Raw genomic sequence first — 10000 nt, 5'->3', positions numbered from 1 at the left:
TCCGCTCACTGAAACACCACCCAGCAACGCTAATGATTCGCAGTCAAATGACCATCCCCCACGGTGCCTCTAATGGCGACGAGCCACACTGTCATTTAGCATATGCCCCCTTTTCGCCCCGATAATGGCCATCGTCTGCGGTTAACACTCTGCTCGCAGCAGCAGCACCAGCACCAGCACCGGTGTAAAAAGGTGTCAAAAACAAGCGACGCGTAACACGTTGTTTCCCTCAGCCGGACGGGGAAGTTTGCTGAAATAGGAGGTCAAGGAGGCTGGCCGCGGCAGGACAAACCACCAAATCTGCCCATCATGCTAATCGCAAATCGATACAATCACCTGAGTTACACCTGAACGAAGGCGATAATTAGTGACAACAGTGTCACTGCGCCACACTCTCTGTTATCATCGATGATCTATCGGGACATTTTATCACAAAAAAAAAGCGTACACTCAGAGCTGGTCGGTTTATCAACGGTGATGTTACAACCGATGCGCCAAGCGCCACATCCGGTAAGGTGTGAAGATGAATCATGCCCGAGAGTGGAGTTATCTGTCGCTTTGAGGGGACATAAAACCGATCTTCGCGCGAATTGGAGAAACTCGCGTCATTAACATCCCACAGTATGATAGCACCGGGTGTAAACAAAAGGTATCCCGGTGGTGATTCATAGCGTATACACCGTTGGAATGTGGTACGTCAATTCAGTGGAGGTGGAACATCCGAAGATGGGTGCTTATCTGGATACTTCTAGAATTCCGCGGACAGTAATTTGTTAGAACACAAAAGGGAAGCGTTGTTTTTAATTGTTGTTTTCCTGCATTTCCACTAGAACTAGGGGTTGGTGATCGACCTGGCTGATGATCGTACCGTGATCATCATAGATTTCTCTCCTCGCAACCACTGATTACGAGCGATGCTCTTGGCAATCTACCAACAGCCTGCTCGGTGTGCCATGTGTTGCAAACCATTGAGAAATCAGTATCGACCCACCAGACACAACCGATGATTAGTCATGAGATCGATTCGCGTGCGCTCTGCACCTGATTGCACCCGGTGCATCATCCAAACGCTTCCTCTTTTGCACAAATAGATACTGCTGTGCTTCGCGTGGCGTGCGACCGATCTGAACTTCCTCAAGGACAATCATTGCTAAGACCAGCACCAGCTTAAGCGCCTACAACTGACTAGCTAACAACGTTTCTCACGGCGCGGCGATCGACCTTGAGTTCTTATCACTCCCCTCACGTCAGCCGGATAATTATCTGGCAAACCGAAAGACTACAAGGACACTGGTTAGTACCTGCTACCGGCAACGCTTGATGGGCTCTGGCGATGGATTGTTCCACTCTCCGGTGACGCTGGTCGACGATCGTGTCCCCTTGGCGAAAGATGCTCCGCTTCCCGGTACTGCTACTGGCGCCGCGTAGTGACGAGTGAATGTAGACGTGTCAACCCATCGGAACAAGCTGATCGCGCCTCGGTCGCTCACTGTTGTGGAGCCCTGGAAAGGAAATGTGCAGAAGCTTGGGTTGTAACAGATGCGAAAGTACACGGCGCTGTGCTGCGGTCGTTGAGGAACACTGCAGAAGACTATCAAAAGACAAAGACACAACGCAGACACACGAAGATACCACAGAACTCTTTCTTTATCTAAAAATGTCACCCCCCATCAAGATATTGCTCGATGGAACCTACCATCGGGATCGTATACTGATGCACGGCCTGTTGCCAGTCGTTTTGTTGCGAAGACCTCCGAAAATGCTATATACAAGTGTTTGGCGGAATCCAATTCAATCAACCGATAAACACTCGACAACGTGCGTCGTACATTCCCCCCCCCCCCCCAACCCTCTGAATGTATCGAAACCACCCAGCAACAGGCGGCTGCTGGGGATGTACGATCTGGCGCCAAAGTAAATAATGTCGCGAAAGATCCGAGACCCAGACACGTGGGGCGCAGACGCGCAGAGGGAGAGAGAGAGAGTCAACAAACCAGCAACTGTTGGTTCAGCAGGTTCTTCGCAACGCGACCCATCGCGCAACGTTTGTTTAGGCTTCGTGGCGTCACCCTACGATCCATCCAGAGATATGATAGAGCGTGAGCGATCTTCCAGACTAAACTCCCAAGATGATCGCTCATATTTCGTATCCACTTCTGAAGCTCAGCAATGGACATTTGAATCCTCTGCATCAAAGTGTCTGGATGGGAAGTTTCCAGACAGCTAGTGGCAAGTTGCTGACACTGGACTTTCATGAGGGTCAATAGCTTCTCTTTGCTTTCGATGCTGCCACAACATGGTGGTCCTTTTGCAACATTAAGATCAAAATTGCTATCTGGCACCACATGTATATTGATTTACCCTTTGTCTCTTCCCAGACGAATCGCAGACATAACGAATCTTTAAACATGGTTGCTGATGGTGTTTCATTCCCGGTTCTCTAGCTCGATAAACGACAAACGATTCATGAGACCTTCTTATGCTACGCACCTGGATGGTGACAGAGAAGAGTGTCACGAATGTTGCTTCTCGCTTCAGTAAGTCAGTCAATGCACCGGAACAGCTTAATGATGCGCACTGTTGCATGTATAGACAGGAATGATTCAAAGTAACCTTCAAACTGCGGCCACGAAGGTTGAAAGTGCAGGGACCGTTATCCTCTAACTGCGTCACTTGTATAAGATACTAGCAATTGCGCTAATTTGTGTTACATTGTTGTGTGGAAGACATGAACAAAATATGCTCCTCCGTACTAGTACACTAACACTGCAGCACTGATATCGGATTTATAGTACCAGCTGCCCGATCGATGGAAGCAATAACCACTCGCCACTACTGGGTACTTTCTTCCCGTTTTAATGAAAGGCCCTCTATGAGCGAACTTCCGGATCCGGTCGTTGCTTGTTCGATTTCGCTAGACACCTCTATCGCAGCAAACCGTCCGATTACGACTGAATCTAGTGGCGCAGTCTTGGGATCATGCCGGTGAACTGCGGTTGATCAACGCGATCTACCACGGGACGGAAACACACGGCAGCCGTGGTCGCGACAACGGTCTAGTGCATGGGGCGTGTTGGCCGCAGAGGCAGAAAAGGAAGTACACCTCCCCCGTGCAGTGGTGGGTTGCGAGTGTTCTTTTCTAAAATTAAGCCAAAACAAACAACCCTACTCCCGCGCCATGATGGGTGCGATCGCGATCATTACAGAGGGTAGCAATTTGGCACAAGGCAGCAGCAGCAGCAGCAGCAGCATCCACTTGTTGCGGCGGCTGCTGCTGCTGCTGCTGATGTGGGTGTGAAGTAAAAGTGAAAATTCATTTTCTCACGACACGCAGCTCCCAGCCGCTCGCACGCACCCCCTGATCAATCTTATGAACAGCGGAACAAACAAAAAATGCAACACCCAGCATGTGCGGAGTCGAATTCCTGGTGCATGCCGGAAATGGAATACATTCCACATGTGCGCGCACACATGTGGTTCCGGTCGGCTGGTTTCGGAAGTGGCTACTACTCCGAGGAAATATCGCTTGAAATCCATTTGAGATTGAACCAGTTCCGCTTTTCGAGCAATACAGGAAGCATGTTTCGTGTAATGTGGGCGCCCCACAACACCTTCTTAATCATTAAGATGCGGTTGTCGGCGACGCGTGCGATTGCAGTCAACGGAGTAGCTGTGGATGCAATAGCGGGCTTCGAATTCGAAACCGAGGCCAAGACACGAGTCGATTGAAAGATTGTGACTGCGACTGTTGCTGCCATTTCCTGTCATGAAAGATCTTTCTAAAATAGCGTAATCTGAGCGTCTGTCAGTGGAGCAGAGCGTTTCACTTATGCATTCGGTCACTTAACTATATCTACTTTTGTTTTACATTTTTTGTTATTCAACCAGAAAACAAGTCGTTCGCTTATGAATTCCGCTCTGCTCTTAAAGGGTTTTAAAATGAATGAACCACTTACAGAGACAGAAAATGGTTCAGCTCAGGCGCAATTTCCTACACTAATTGCCTCAATTATCCTTCGACACGGATTGGTTCCGAGAGTGAGACACATTCCCTTCTACTCGGATGCTCTGGCGCCTAGTGGAGGCTCTCGATTCCAGTAGAATCTTCTACAGTTGATTGCCTCCATGGAATCTTGCTCGGCGATAGCATTGCCTGAACGGCCCCATGTTAAATTAAGTTTGACAAGCTTCGTGGCGCAATCAATTGTCAATTAATCGTCCGAGACTTGCTCCAGCCTGCTGTATTAATTTGTTTGTTTGCCTGAGTACTAATTTGTTTTGTCAGTAATCCAGAATCTCTAGAAAACCAAGGACTGTAGTTAATAGTATAACCTTAAACAAAAACTGATTTGGAAAAAAGAAAAAGCTGAGTTTGCATACATCGTGACCAAAAAAAGGCAAACGCCTGCTATGTTTCCTTGAGACGTTTTAGCGTGGCCTTCAGTAACGCGCCAACACCCATGGCAACAAGTGCAGCCACAGTAGCACGGTGTATTGCACATCAACTGCAAACAGCGTGTTGTTTTATCAACCCGCGGCCCAGCTGATAAGGCACTCGTGGCATTTTTATTAGCCTCGTGGGGAGCCGCATGTGCCGGTTGAGCGCACAAACGGCATTCAGTGGTCACCAGGACTATTGTTCTGATTTTGAGACATTTATTTATGATGTTTCTTTTGTGTCATGAAGAATTTTATGGATTTTTCCACCATTGTGACCTTACCAAAACACAAAAGAGAGCAACACTTATGTTAGCCACGTTTGTGGTACTTCCACCTCGAAATGTTGTTCAAACTGGAGGCCCCTCAGACAGAGAGACAGTGAATGAATTATTCAGTATTCAGAACTGCCCACCGTGAGCCGGTCTGAGTTCAATTTACATGACTACACATTGACGCTACACGAGACAAGCCTATCAGCAGACCAACGTGACGAGCCGTGGTCCGCTTAGCCGGCAATGGAATATTTTACTCGCCACCTCGGTCACCGACGGGAGCTTTTCTTAATCGATTCACTTAAAAGAATCAATCTTTTCTCATCCAACCAGTCGGTGAAAAATGGCGACTTAGCTGTCTAGTACTCGTGTTTTGCAATTTAGCTAGAATCAAACAAGCAAACGAATGTGCGTCAGGGAATTCACGGTTCAAAGCGATTGCAAATGTTGATAATTTAATTAGGAGCATCATTTATATTAAACTCATGTTTGAGAACGCCTCGTCCTCTTTACGAACGTATACCTCAAAATGGGGGCACCGTACAATGATTAGATGCGACGGTAAAGTGCGTCACGGGGATTTCCATTACGCATTATGCGAGCCCCCCTCGCTCTAGTTCCTAGCTAACTTTTTAGCATGTGTTATTGTGTCATGTGTTTGTTATTTCTTTTCATTATCACTTTTATGTGAAATCGCGTAAAAGTTCGCTAATCAACAACGCGCTGTTGCTCGTGACTCACGTTGCAGTCCGTGATTGAATCGATTTTTTGGTTACTACTCGTACACCCAGTTTACTAAGACGAGTTTTATGAATCAACTTACCTTCGATGGTAAGCATTTTCCCAAAAGTGGCTCCTAGGATTTTTTGCCTTGCCATTCCAAAAAGCATAGAAATATGTTTAATAAAAAAATATGTCACCGCGTTTGTTGAGCACAGAGCTGTATCCACATGGTCTATGCTCAGGTTGGCTCTTCCCACCAATCACACAACCATTCTTACATCCACTCACGCATACAACACATGTTCATCGTTCACCACGAGCTGATCCACCCATCCGACACGTTCTCGACCGCTGCCGGGGCTGCAATGCTTCGGCAGGGTCATGGGAAAAGCCAGCGACCACAGGCCGGGGCCACATGCAGGCAGGCGCCCGCCAAACAGTCCTAAGGCACTGCTTCCGGACTTTCCCATCCAACAAAACACTCTCCATGGTGTGCCATTGCGTGTAATCATAAAAACTTTCTCTTCAGTCTCTTTTTGCAGCTAGCTCACCGATTTTGCCTGTCAGCTTGAACTTGTATGGTTGCGCCATCGCACCAAATTTCTCACGCAACGCGAAATGGTGGCCACTCCACGATACTTACCAGTGTAGATCAGATGAAGATGATCGTTCGCTCGGAATAAGATCCTCGGCAAACGCTCCGTCAGTTCGCTTACGGCACTTACAGGCGCACACCGGACCTCACCGTTGCACAACTCGCGACGCGATGACTTATCGATCGGCGATGGGTGCAATCAGCGACTCGACTTTGACTCACTTCCTTAGCGCCACGACACCAAATTGATTGCTCCGCTTGTCGCTTTTTTCGAAGCACCAACGACCGCGAGCTCTCGAAATCTCGGTGGATTCGGTAAACGGCAAAGGAAAGGAAAAAAATTCACGCACGCACTAACGGGGGTAACACCTTGCACAATTCGGTAACCGAAAATCGATACAAATTTAAACGAGGCGAGACTAACTTGGTTTTTTTTTTGGTTGTTGGCGTCAATTAACAAACGCAGGAAAAGTGGGAAATGTGGGAAAAATTAAATACAAGCTTACGAGCGAAATGGTTTAACGAAAACTACGGGTTATATCGCTTGGGACTACATTTGTAACAGACAAGCTTGGGTTTTGCGGGGGTGGTTTCGCCTCTGGCGGGACCTTTCACTGGGGATTTGCAAGCGAGGAGCTCCAAAGGAGACGTCTGACTCGGACAAGTCGAGTTTTCAGAGTTGATGCCACCGCGTGCTACCCATTCATCAGCCGTCGGTGGATGGTTGCGGTCGTCTGAAACCAAACACAGACATGCTCAACCCCACGCACGCACACTGTACGATGAAACATAAATCGGTGGAAGGGAGATAAGGCCAATGCTGCTGCTGCTGCCGCAGCGGCTCGGAATAGGCCCCTGTCTCGGACAAATGCTACGGAAATTTCTCAGATAGCAGTCTTCGTGTGTAAACGCGGTTCAACCAGTTGACACTTATACAACAGCGCACGCGCTGTTCCTAAAGTCCCTCTCGGGGGCGAAAAGTCTCGAACAGCAGGTACCAACTGGCTTAAGCCGAACGGGCGAAGACATGATGAAAAGGGTAATGCCAAGAAAGGTCCAGGAAAAACGAGAAACGAGAACATAGCACAGAAACCAAAGATCATCATCCGAATGGAGGGCAGATGCTCCGCTTACCTGGGATGTAAGCGAATGTGTGAGTGCGTTTGGATGATGATCATCAGTTTCAATGCTCATAAAATCCTATAGTCCAATAATCCTATAGTGCAGCTCTGGTTCCTTCTTATGATCATAGTTTTCACTATCCCGTTTAAGGACGATCATCAATTGACAGTCAGCCAGTTAGGACTACACTCGGATTAACTATGCATCCTGAACGATTCATAGTAAGATCTGTTTGAACGATTCTTATTAACCACGCGATTAGCGTTCGTGGGATCAGGATTGCGCCTTTGCGTATAGCATGTGGCCATCGACACATCGCTTGTTGAGAGGTTTGAGTCTCGGGAGCACTTGGCACGCGGATTAACGGTGAGGCGCACGTGTTTATGAAAAAAACGAATTACAGATGCACGTTTATGAAAAAACTCGAATAAAGTTAATGTAATAAACCATGACACACTAAAATTGCGATGTGTCTGAAATGTAGCACTCCCAACACACTATTTCGTACAGCACAACCCCACAGTGCCAACTGCGGCTGGGGAGAAGCTTACTTAAACTGTGGAATACTATGCCACTGCTATTAGCCTGCTGCCTCAGCTGCTATTGATTCAGCTGATCGAACCGCCGCCTTCTATGTTCGCAGGATGTGTTCACAATGACACAGCTAATTTGCACAACCGATATGACGATGCGTGCAGATACGAACGAAGGTATTACCACAATAAAGGTTCATTGTATCGTTCGTATGATGACCAGTGTGTTTTATAAACTGGGCCACAGTGTCATCTTAGTGTAGTACATGACGCACATAAAGAAAGTAAGTAGATTTTGAATGATAGAATACAATAGAATGCATTGACTTCCATTCTAACGATTTTAGATTCCATGGCACATGCTCAAGCGAATGCTATCGGTTTGTTCTTTTACATCACAATGATTTCTTCCGTCAGCAAATTGTACAACAATGACTCGATCGCATCAGAAGAGACTACTGCCGGAAGGCATCTGCCGTCCTTCGCTACAGCCCTTTATGAGACGACAATGTTTGGTAAGCAACATTGATGTTTAGAATCCGCATGTCTCGTAAGTAAGGTCATGCACCGCGTACACTGATACTGCACAGGGATGCAACAGTGCAACAGCATTCGCCAGACACCACCGTTTGTAATGACATGCAAATCATCCGTGCTGTCACAAAAGGCAATCATTTCTAACAACCAGCAACCATCGGAGCATCGTGCCCCTTCGCTACAAGCGGATCGCGGTGATGGTACGAGCCCCCAAACGAAACCGTCCGATTCAATCTCCTGGGATTCCTATAACCAACATGGAAACAACATGGGCAATGAGCAGGGTTTGTGGTGTGTGGTGATGAATACTCCCAAAACCAATTGGCACCGCAATTGAGCCTGATTGCACATCAATGATAGTGTCCATCAAACGGTTATCTGCATCCTGGGACGTGCCTTCCTACGTACTGGACGCGTCTGCCAAAGACGTGACCGGCCCTATTCAGACGTCTTCCAAAACCAGTCGGTGACCAGTCGGTCAGCCTCTCTGTTGGCGCGTGGAAAAGATTGATGCGACGCGCAAAGATTAATTCCATGGGAACCCATTTCCGGGGAGAATCCGCAGGCGAACACGTTGCCAACCATGCGTGTTTATCATCTCCACCTTGTACTCAAAGCAACTCTGCTACGTGCGTATGTTTAGGCTGATGTGTGTTGGTCTACTTTTCGTTTACATTTTCTTTTGCGCCAGTATTTTTCACCACTAGTGCCGGGCGGGAACATGCGCACCATGCGCCCCCACGGAACCCGGCATGGAGTAACACGTGAAGCGAAGGTCATGTTGCCATCTCTCTGCCGGCCGGCCCACGCTTCAAACGCTGACATCAAACACAAACAGCTGGACGGCCGAGACGCGTCCCTGGCACCTCCAGCTTCTCCAGCCAGACAGACGGTGGCGGTGATGGTTTGTGATTTCAGAACGCCATCAGACATTGGCCAAGACGGTTGCAGAGCAGTCGGGCAGAGAGCAGTATATTGCATCGAAGTGAGCACCGTAGTGAGGCCGCCTAAAGCAGCGCAACTGCATCTTCTCTTATCAGTGCAGGTATGATAGTCGGATAAAAATAATCACCAAGTATTGTTTGTGCGACAATAGAGCAGAGAATCAACAAAAGAATGTCAGTTATTTCCTGCAGTGATTCGAAATTGCGCGAAAAAATTTCGTAAGAAAATGTTTTCCTTTTTGCGATAGAAACCTTATTTCCGAGCGCGATATGCTGATAGTAATGTTAGTGCGTGGGCACTACAAGTGAATGACCTTGACGGTACAGATCACTGGCTAATGCTGGGTAATGACTATTATTGCGTCGTTATGTAAGGGCCTGATGGATTCACGGCTCCATCACGCAACAGGATAACGACCGCATAAGGTTAACCAGCGGTCAACGACCAAAAAAGTGAGCCGGAAAGTGAACTTTGGATAGTTCTTATTCAAAATGTTACGCTTTAGATCGGTGTTTTGTAGTGTGGTTGCATATTTTTATAAATTGTAACATTAATTTTGAACGAAAAATGAAAAATGGTTGGTTTAAAAAAAATATTTACTTATTGTTAAGTAAATATTTTTTTTAAACCAACCATTTTTTATTCAAAAGAATCTAATCATGTACTCGAGTGTTGAATGCGGATGCAGTAACCCATTCACGAGGGATTTTGGAGAGTAGTTCACTTAACACTATCACTATCAATCCTGTAGCCTTATTGGTTAATTGGTGTTCGTATTGTCAGAGATTAAAGCCTAAACCAGCCATTTTATTTTCAACCAAAGCGATTTGGAC

The 10000-nt window shown here is 47.1% G+C and overlaps 2 protein-coding genes across 4 annotated transcripts in view; one reads left to right on the top strand and one right to left on the bottom strand.

Moving 5' to 3' along the window:
- The window catches only part of LOC126579086 (putative phospholipase B-like lamina ancestor), a 9817-nt gene extending 3120 nt beyond the window's left edge, over positions 1-6697 (bottom strand). The window contains exons 1-2 of one of the 3 annotated variants that reach the window (XM_050242356.1): positions 6079-6697; positions 1302-1502 (exon numbers count right to left, since the gene is read on the bottom strand). The gene's annotated coding sequence lies outside the window, so the exon portion shown is untranslated. Of the gene's footprint in view, positions 1-1301; positions 1503-2490; positions 2921-6078 lie in introns of those variants that run through there. The other 2 variants (XM_050242358.1, XM_050242357.1) reach the window with 2 other exon arrangements.
- A 2435-nt stretch (positions 6698-9132) lies between these two features.
- LOC126579094 (uncharacterized) overlaps positions 9133-10000 on the top strand; it is a 2984-nt gene continuing 2116 nt past the window's right edge. Inside the window, exon 1 of the mRNA XM_050242391.1 lies at positions 9133-9267. The gene's annotated coding sequence lies outside the window, so the exon portion shown is untranslated. The remainder of the gene's footprint in view (positions 9268-10000) is intronic.

The sequence above is a fragment of the Anopheles aquasalis genome, chromosome 3 (assembly GCF_943734665.1).
Source record: "Anopheles aquasalis chromosome 3, idAnoAquaMG_Q_19, whole genome shotgun sequence".
NCBI lineage: Eukaryota > Metazoa > Arthropoda > Insecta > Diptera > Culicidae > Anopheles > Anopheles aquasalis.
Note: the sequence above shows the minus strand (reverse complement) of the source record. Positions and strands in the feature narration are given on the sequence as shown.